The following is a 7,319-nucleotide window of genomic DNA, read 5'->3' as shown; positions in this document are numbered from 1 at the left end:
TATATGTACTTTGAATAAAAAAAATTAATTGCATGAAACTTATTTCAAAGGAACAATTTCAAGGCACATCTTTTTTCCATCTACAAAAATTTGTAGGTTGTTCATTTTTTTAAATAAATGGAAAAAGTATATTTTTTAAAATAAAGAAACGTCGTCCTTTCTTCACTTAAACTCGTGCTAACTTAGCTCATTTTCAGAATTTTTAGATTCTATTAATACTAATTCAACTACGTATCTATATTTTCTGAAAATTATATTTGAAAGAAAAACTTCAATACTTTAATGAACATACAAACTGTTAATTTTTTCATTTAGACAATGTAATAAACATGTAGTTCAACCTTCAAGCGCTTCGTTTATCGAGCAAATTTTAATATATGGAAAAACTCCAGGGAGAAATTTGCAAATTAAGGTTGAAACAAGTTTTTGTTCAAATTTTAACTCAGTTGAATTAATGACTCGAAGAGTATGCTTTTTTTAAATAGCAAGTGGCAATAGTCACCGCTGGCTTTTATGCATGTGCATGCAGAAAGGAATTTTATTAAAAAGTGTATCGGCTTTTTTAACAAACAATTAAAATGAATTTTTTGCATTTGTTATTTTTATTTTTTAAGCTTCTTTAATCTTCTTTATTTTTAGGGAAAAACCATATACTGGAAAGCGATAAAAAAATATCTATTTCTTCAACTGGTCCAAAAGGTTCAAGCCTGTAACAACCGTTTGTTAACATTAGAAAAAAATTTTGGTATCATTTTAACGGCAAGTTTGCATAGCCTTTTACTAAGTGATGAAGATATATTTATAATTTTATTTGTGAAATCTATTTTCTGAGGCCAAATACGGTAAAAAATATCGTAAAATTAGAAAAATTACCAACAATTTACAATAATTTTAAAAATAAAAGTCAATGTGTATCATATTCAAATAATATATTGAAAAATTCATAAAAGTATAAATATTGTTCATTTTTTAAATTAATGTAGGGTGCAAACGTCCTTATTCGAAATTTCACATCGGTTTTTTGTACCATGTTTAATCCTACGGCAGAATCAAGCAAAAATACTATAAAAATATGTTCATTAGTTACTAAAATGTCCGCCCCCCTCCCTAAGTAATGTGACAGACCTAACATTTCTTTTTGGCCCTCCCCTCATCGCCGTTGCGTCGAATTTTTTATATTATGTTTGAAAACATAACAGACGTTTCCTAAATAAAAAAGGCGTTTTAAGATGAAGTTTTATCTTTAAATAAATCAAACAACTTTTATTAACAGTAAAGGCTTTTTAAATATTTTTGCAGCCATACCAATATTGAAGTTACTTAACCTAAGTACTACTTGCAATCCCCAAATTTAAAACTTTTGTCACTACCATAAAAAATAAATGGTAGTATTAATAATGACATAACATGGAAATTTCGAATAAATATTCATTTTTTGAAAGTTTTCAAACACTTTATTTCAAATTGAAATTAAATTCTGAGAATGAAAAACAAGAAAATAAGTATTATGATTTTTATGTTTTTAATTTATATAAATATAATTATAAGATTTTCAAGGAAATTGAAAAAAGATTTTTTGAATATATCAGATGTGTTAGAAAATATTCTAGGATATTTTAAAGAAATTGTATTATTTTACAGAATATTGCAAAATATTAGGTTGAATTACAGTTCTTTTCAAAGATGCTTAGGAATGTTTACGAAATTTGTGAGAAATGAAGAAATATTTAATAAATTTTCTGAAATGTTTTCAAATTGCTAAATATTTCTCATCTAGTAGACTCATCTTAAATTCCTGAAAATATTTTTAACTGACTCAAATTTGTTTCAAGATTTGGAAATATCATTTAAAATTTTTAAAAATTGCCTTATAATCTTCTAAATTCTCGCAAGCATTTAAAGCAAATTTGACCATGCTCTTGAAACCTTTCGTGATTCGTTTACAGCTCCTATAGTATATTTTTCAAATTAAAAAATTTTTTCATTTCTAAAAATCTTCTAAATTATTCTAAGGAACCTAAGTTTTTTAAATTTTCGTCAAACCTTACAAAATTCTTCAGAAGTCGTTACAAGTTTTAATTATTTTTTAATCCTTTAAAGTTTCTGAACGTCTCTTAAACTTAATCAAATTTCAAAATACAGTATTTAAACCAACATTAACTTTAAAAAAAATGTGCAACAAAATTGCACAAGAAGGCTTTAAAAGAATTATGCTCCTTAATTTTTCTACAATTATCTAATATGGAAAAATTGCAAAAGTCTAAAAAATATTTTACACACTTTAAAAAAATTTTAGGAAACAAGAAAAAATGTTTTGTGATCTCTTTTCAATTTTCTCTTAGAATTCATCGCAAAGCCATCGTTTGAAACGTTGCCATGAACTTTCTTTTATTCTCTTGACGGCCTGGATGCCCTGCAAAATTCAGTAGAAATTCAGTTTACCGAAAAAGTCCTAATAGCTAGTTAGCCACTGGAAGCGAATAGTCCAGTCGGGCGAGGTCGGGTTCGTCTTCGTGCGTTTTCGGCTTTCAACGAAGCTTGTCTTTGCAGCGTGTAACAGAGCCGATTCACCGACAAGCGACGTTTGTCCACTTCTTACTGTCAAGTTTTTCTGTTCCTCTTTCTTACGGCCCAAGCACCGTTGTCCACTTTTTACAGCCACACTGTAAAAAATACGTTTTAAAATTTCACTTCAAAGTGTGAATTTATACATATAAAATGTCACTTTCAATGCATTAAAATTACAGGTTAGAAAGCAAAATACCACATGTTGTGTAGAATGACGTCTCTTACAGGTTTAATTTTGTGACTGCATGAATTCTTACATGTTGAAAATCACTATGTTCAGAGTGTGTAAAAAAGGACTCACACTGTACATAGTAAAATTCCCCAGACTGGTAAAATTACCGACATTTGTGTAATTTTCGCAATAGAGCTTTTTTCGCTCTTTGTTCGTGTGTTATGAGCGAACGTACCTTTAGTTTGCAAACTTTGTTGCTCACTTTCAGCGAAAGCATAAATGCGAGTGGCTGTTTTTAAATTATAAATTTTATGCCATATAATCTTGCGTAATCATATATATATTCTTAATATGATCTTAATGATTTAAGTATTTGAGGTTAGGTTGATATTTTGGAGAAATTTTCCACTTTCCGTTGTTTTATTTAATGTCACATATTAAATTTCAGTTCAGTTGAGAATTTTACACTTTTGTTCAATTTTAGGCATTTCTATATTAATTTCACGCCGCTGCGCGTGGGTCCACTTTTTACATACGTTTAGCGTACTAAAATTCCACAACCTTTTTTTACAGTGCAATATTCTATTGCTACTTTTTACAGCCGTGAAATTATATTAATTTTTTTTAGGCACTTTTCTATAGCTGCTTCTTACTCACCAACGAGATATTTCCATTTCTTATTGTCAGCCGCACATTTGCATATTTTCTGAAGTACCAGAATATAAACCGAAACTTAAAAATGTTAAAGTTTGTACGGGGGACTTGGCTTTAAACGTCAGCCCTGACAATGTTGACGTGCCTAGCGATTCTCATTTTCCCTTACTACTGTGTAACTCCTCTCATGATAAAAGTGAAAATCTCTAAAAAATTATGCAATCTATACTTTCTTTTAAGTTAATCGCTTATATCACAAGAAAATGGACTTCACATCATTCATTTAATAAAAATTTACAATACTTTGCGTTATTTCATGCTACTAATATTACTAGTTCTGTCCTTTCATGATATTAATATTATAGTTCTGTTCTGTATTAAATCTTAAAATAATTGTAAACTTTATCTAAGTGCACTGATGTCCTTCATTTACCGAACTAATTGGGTAAATTTTAATGAAAAAATTTTCTTTGTGTGTGAAGCATGGCAAGAGCGATCTGCTCGCAGAATTAAAAAACTAAAGTGATATTATTGAACAATTGTAAGATTGCATTCTGCTTCCCCAATTTAATGTAAATAACTGGTATTTTTATAAAAAGCTATACAAAATTATATATTTCGAGGACAAATTACGAAAATTCACGACTCAAAAAAACTACGAAAATTCAAGATTTTTCTTAACACAAAAAAGCTACAAAATACCAATTAAAAAAATATCTACCGCATTCTGAAAAATTTAAATTTATATTCTCTGAACAGGAAGATTAATTTTCTACTAAAAAGGACAAATTTTCAACCAAATAAATTAAGAAACATCTTGAATTTTCGTAAAGTTTTTCGTTTCGTACGTTTTCATAATTTGTCATAGAAAAATATAATAATAATAATAATAATAATAATAATGCCATGCTTCTCAGGAATATAACTAAATGCTAATGTTCATACTCATAGAAAATAATAAATTATTAATAAAAATACGAACTTAAAACTAAAAAAACTGTATTTTTACACTAACCTCACTTAGAAGTAGAAAAGTATCATTAAACTGCTTGCACTTGACATTCATATGATAAAGAGCTTTAAACTAAAATCTATATGCAAATATGCAAATATTTACTCTGTATTTCGAAAAAAAAAACAAAAAAACAATTATTTTACTCCAGCAACTCATGCAAACTATAGGGGCATAGAACAATGTGATTCCTTCATTGGTCGGTCGGAACGTGTGACGTAACAAGTAAGAATGTTCTATTATGGGCTCATAATCATACTGAGCGTATGCGCATTCGCAGTCGCATGTGTACGCTCATGGCCGCGTCAATCTAACCTCAAATTTCAGATATGATGAACTTGTTTAAGATACCTTTGTTACATAAAGTATTTTTTATCCGATATCAAAGTGCGAGATGGCGCAAAGTATTCTCCATTAGGTACTATATATGCTAAAATAAACATTTTCAAAACTGAACTCCTCGTATTTTAATACCAATATAGCGTCTAAAATTGTCACAAAAAGCGTATTTCATATTTATTAATGATAGATTTAAAATTAAACTTCTAAAATAGGATAGTTATTGATAGGAAATAGTTATTTGCTGCTAAACTTTGAATCAATGGATCAAAATTTTTGTCTTTAACTGTTACTGAAAAAATGAAGCGAATGTCTTCGGCTTTCCTAGAACTGCTAGCCATCAGAGTTCTTTTAGGGGAGCATGTCGAGAGTGGTTGCGATAGTCGTCTCGGAAGGACCATAGTCCGCGAGTACACAGATATAGTAAGTATATTGCGCAATAGCATGTATTTTAATGGTGTGTCTCATAAAATAATTAAGATTTTGACTTATTATCAATAGATCAATGGTCTTAAATAGAAATTTAATTCTTAATTGTAAAGTATAATTCTAAAATTTATTTCGAATCGATGAACCTGTACCAAAAAGCTGAATCCTCTACTGGATGTATACGAAGGGAAAATCACTCGATCCCTCTGACAGGAAAGACGGAAGCAGAAAGCCGAAAGACGAACTTGACATTTATATCGAGGATTCTCGGCTTTACACCATAGATTCGAACCCTTTTTCCAAGTACGTGAATAGCGGGTGGAGAATTCGATGAGTGTAGCTAAGCCTCCTTAAGTTCTACCTTGGGGGGCTCATGAAGAAATATATATGTAGTAAAATTTTGTGGGAAAATTTGAGTGTCTCACCTTAATCTTTTCTTATATTGGGTTCAAACTTATTGCAAATAATCCAAATAATTTGAATTATGCAAATAAGACAAATAATAATTTGAAAATTGAAATATAATTAATGAAATTTTATTATTAAGGAATGATTCGTCTAAATAGACAAACTAGATTTGAAATGTCTTAGTAAAAAAACCATTATTATTTCAGTATTATCGCAAGAACACCATAATCTCAAATATTGTCGAGAATTATTTTGCAAGTTTACTGTTAACTCGAGAATATGGGCTGTCACTTAATGAACTAGAAGCATAAAAATGCAAGTAAATGTCGCATCAAAACGAAGATAACGATACTTTTTTACAATACTTTGTATTTCGTTTGATGAGTACTTTGCTTCCTCATTGTAATTTTTTGGAAAACATATTTTTTACCTCACGCAGGGAGTCAGCACTAAAAATCAAATAAGTCATTCAAAAGGTTTCGAATGAAGGAGTTTTTTCTATTCTTGCACGAACTTTGAATTTTTATATTCATGGAAACAGATTCTCTGTCTAAAACACAGTTTTAAAATTATATAAACGAGGAATCTTTTCCGTCATTGCATTTATTTTACATTATGTTAATGAAAAAAGTTTAAGCCTAAAAAACGACTCTTAAAATATTATAAATGACCATAACTTCTTTACTCTGCAATAATATTCAGTAATAATATAGCTTAATTGATTCATCTTGAATCAACAAAACTTTTCTATTCTCATATTAACTTTGAGTTATGCAAATGAAAAATTTTTCCATAAAAAGTGATTTTTAATGTAATATAAACGACAAGAACTTCCTTACTCTTTAATAAAAAGTAATAATATTATACAAAGATATTCGATTTGCCTCGAGCCGAAGAATCTTTCATATATCTGCATCAAGTTTGAATTATGATGATGAAAAAAGTTTTACTAAAAAAAACCTCTTAAAATATTAAGGTCCTAAAAATGATAATGGTTATTATTAGTAATTCTTCTATCAGTTTTGAGATATAAGTGGTGAAAATAGCGCTCCAAATATAATAATCAATTTGTCTGCAACCGTCTTCAACATATTCTGTTCTCAAGAAAGTTTGGATCATTTTAAGAATTTTTGCCCAAAAAACTATACATCTATAATGAATTTCAAGCCTCCCCATTTTTCAAGGTAGGTTTTTTCCAAAAAGTGACTCAGATGTATAAAAAAGACAAAAACACATTTTTTCTCTATATCAAAATGTGTATCCGAGGGTTTTCGGGGTCGAGGAATTTATTTTTGGCATTTATTTTTATTGTTAAGTGCCACCAGAGGGCGTTTCCATAAATTATTTTGTATTTTATCGCCTTTTTGGGGGAAAATTGACAAAATTGTTGCAAAAATCGACAAATATTTGACTTTCTCATAATAAAATCACAAATTTTAAATACCCCAAAATGATCAGGGTTGAAAATTATGGGGGTACACATGCACGACCTATATCTATTGTATTCAATTTAAGACTAAAAATTAGATTTCTTCTTTTTAGAGTTTGTTTGAAAAAATAGGCTTTTTTCATTTAGCTAGTAAACAAAGAAAAAATCGAAAAAATGTACGGAAGCGGCCTCAGGCGCAACTCAAAAATAAATGCGATAAATGATTCCTCGAACGCAAAAAGCCCCAGATACACATTGGAGGCTCGAAATTCATTGAAGAGGTATGGTTTCTTGAGCATAAATTCTTA

At 29.2% G+C, this 7,319-nt stretch overlaps 1 long non-coding RNA gene across 2 annotated transcripts in view; it reads right to left on the bottom strand.

Moving 5' to 3' along the window:
* LOC117167527 overlaps nt 1–7,319 on the bottom strand; it is a 117,915-nt gene that overhangs the window by 109,803 nt on the left and 793 nt on the right. The gene's annotated exons all lie outside the window — the stretch shown is intronic.

This window comes from Belonocnema kinseyi, chromosome 2 (genome assembly GCF_010883055.1).
Source record: "Belonocnema kinseyi isolate 2016_QV_RU_SX_M_011 chromosome 2, B_treatae_v1, whole genome shotgun sequence".
Taxonomy (NCBI): domain Eukaryota; kingdom Metazoa; phylum Arthropoda; class Insecta; order Hymenoptera; family Cynipidae; genus Belonocnema; species Belonocnema kinseyi.
The sequence above is the reverse complement of the archived record's forward strand: the minus strand, read 5'-3'. Positions and strand labels throughout refer to the sequence as shown.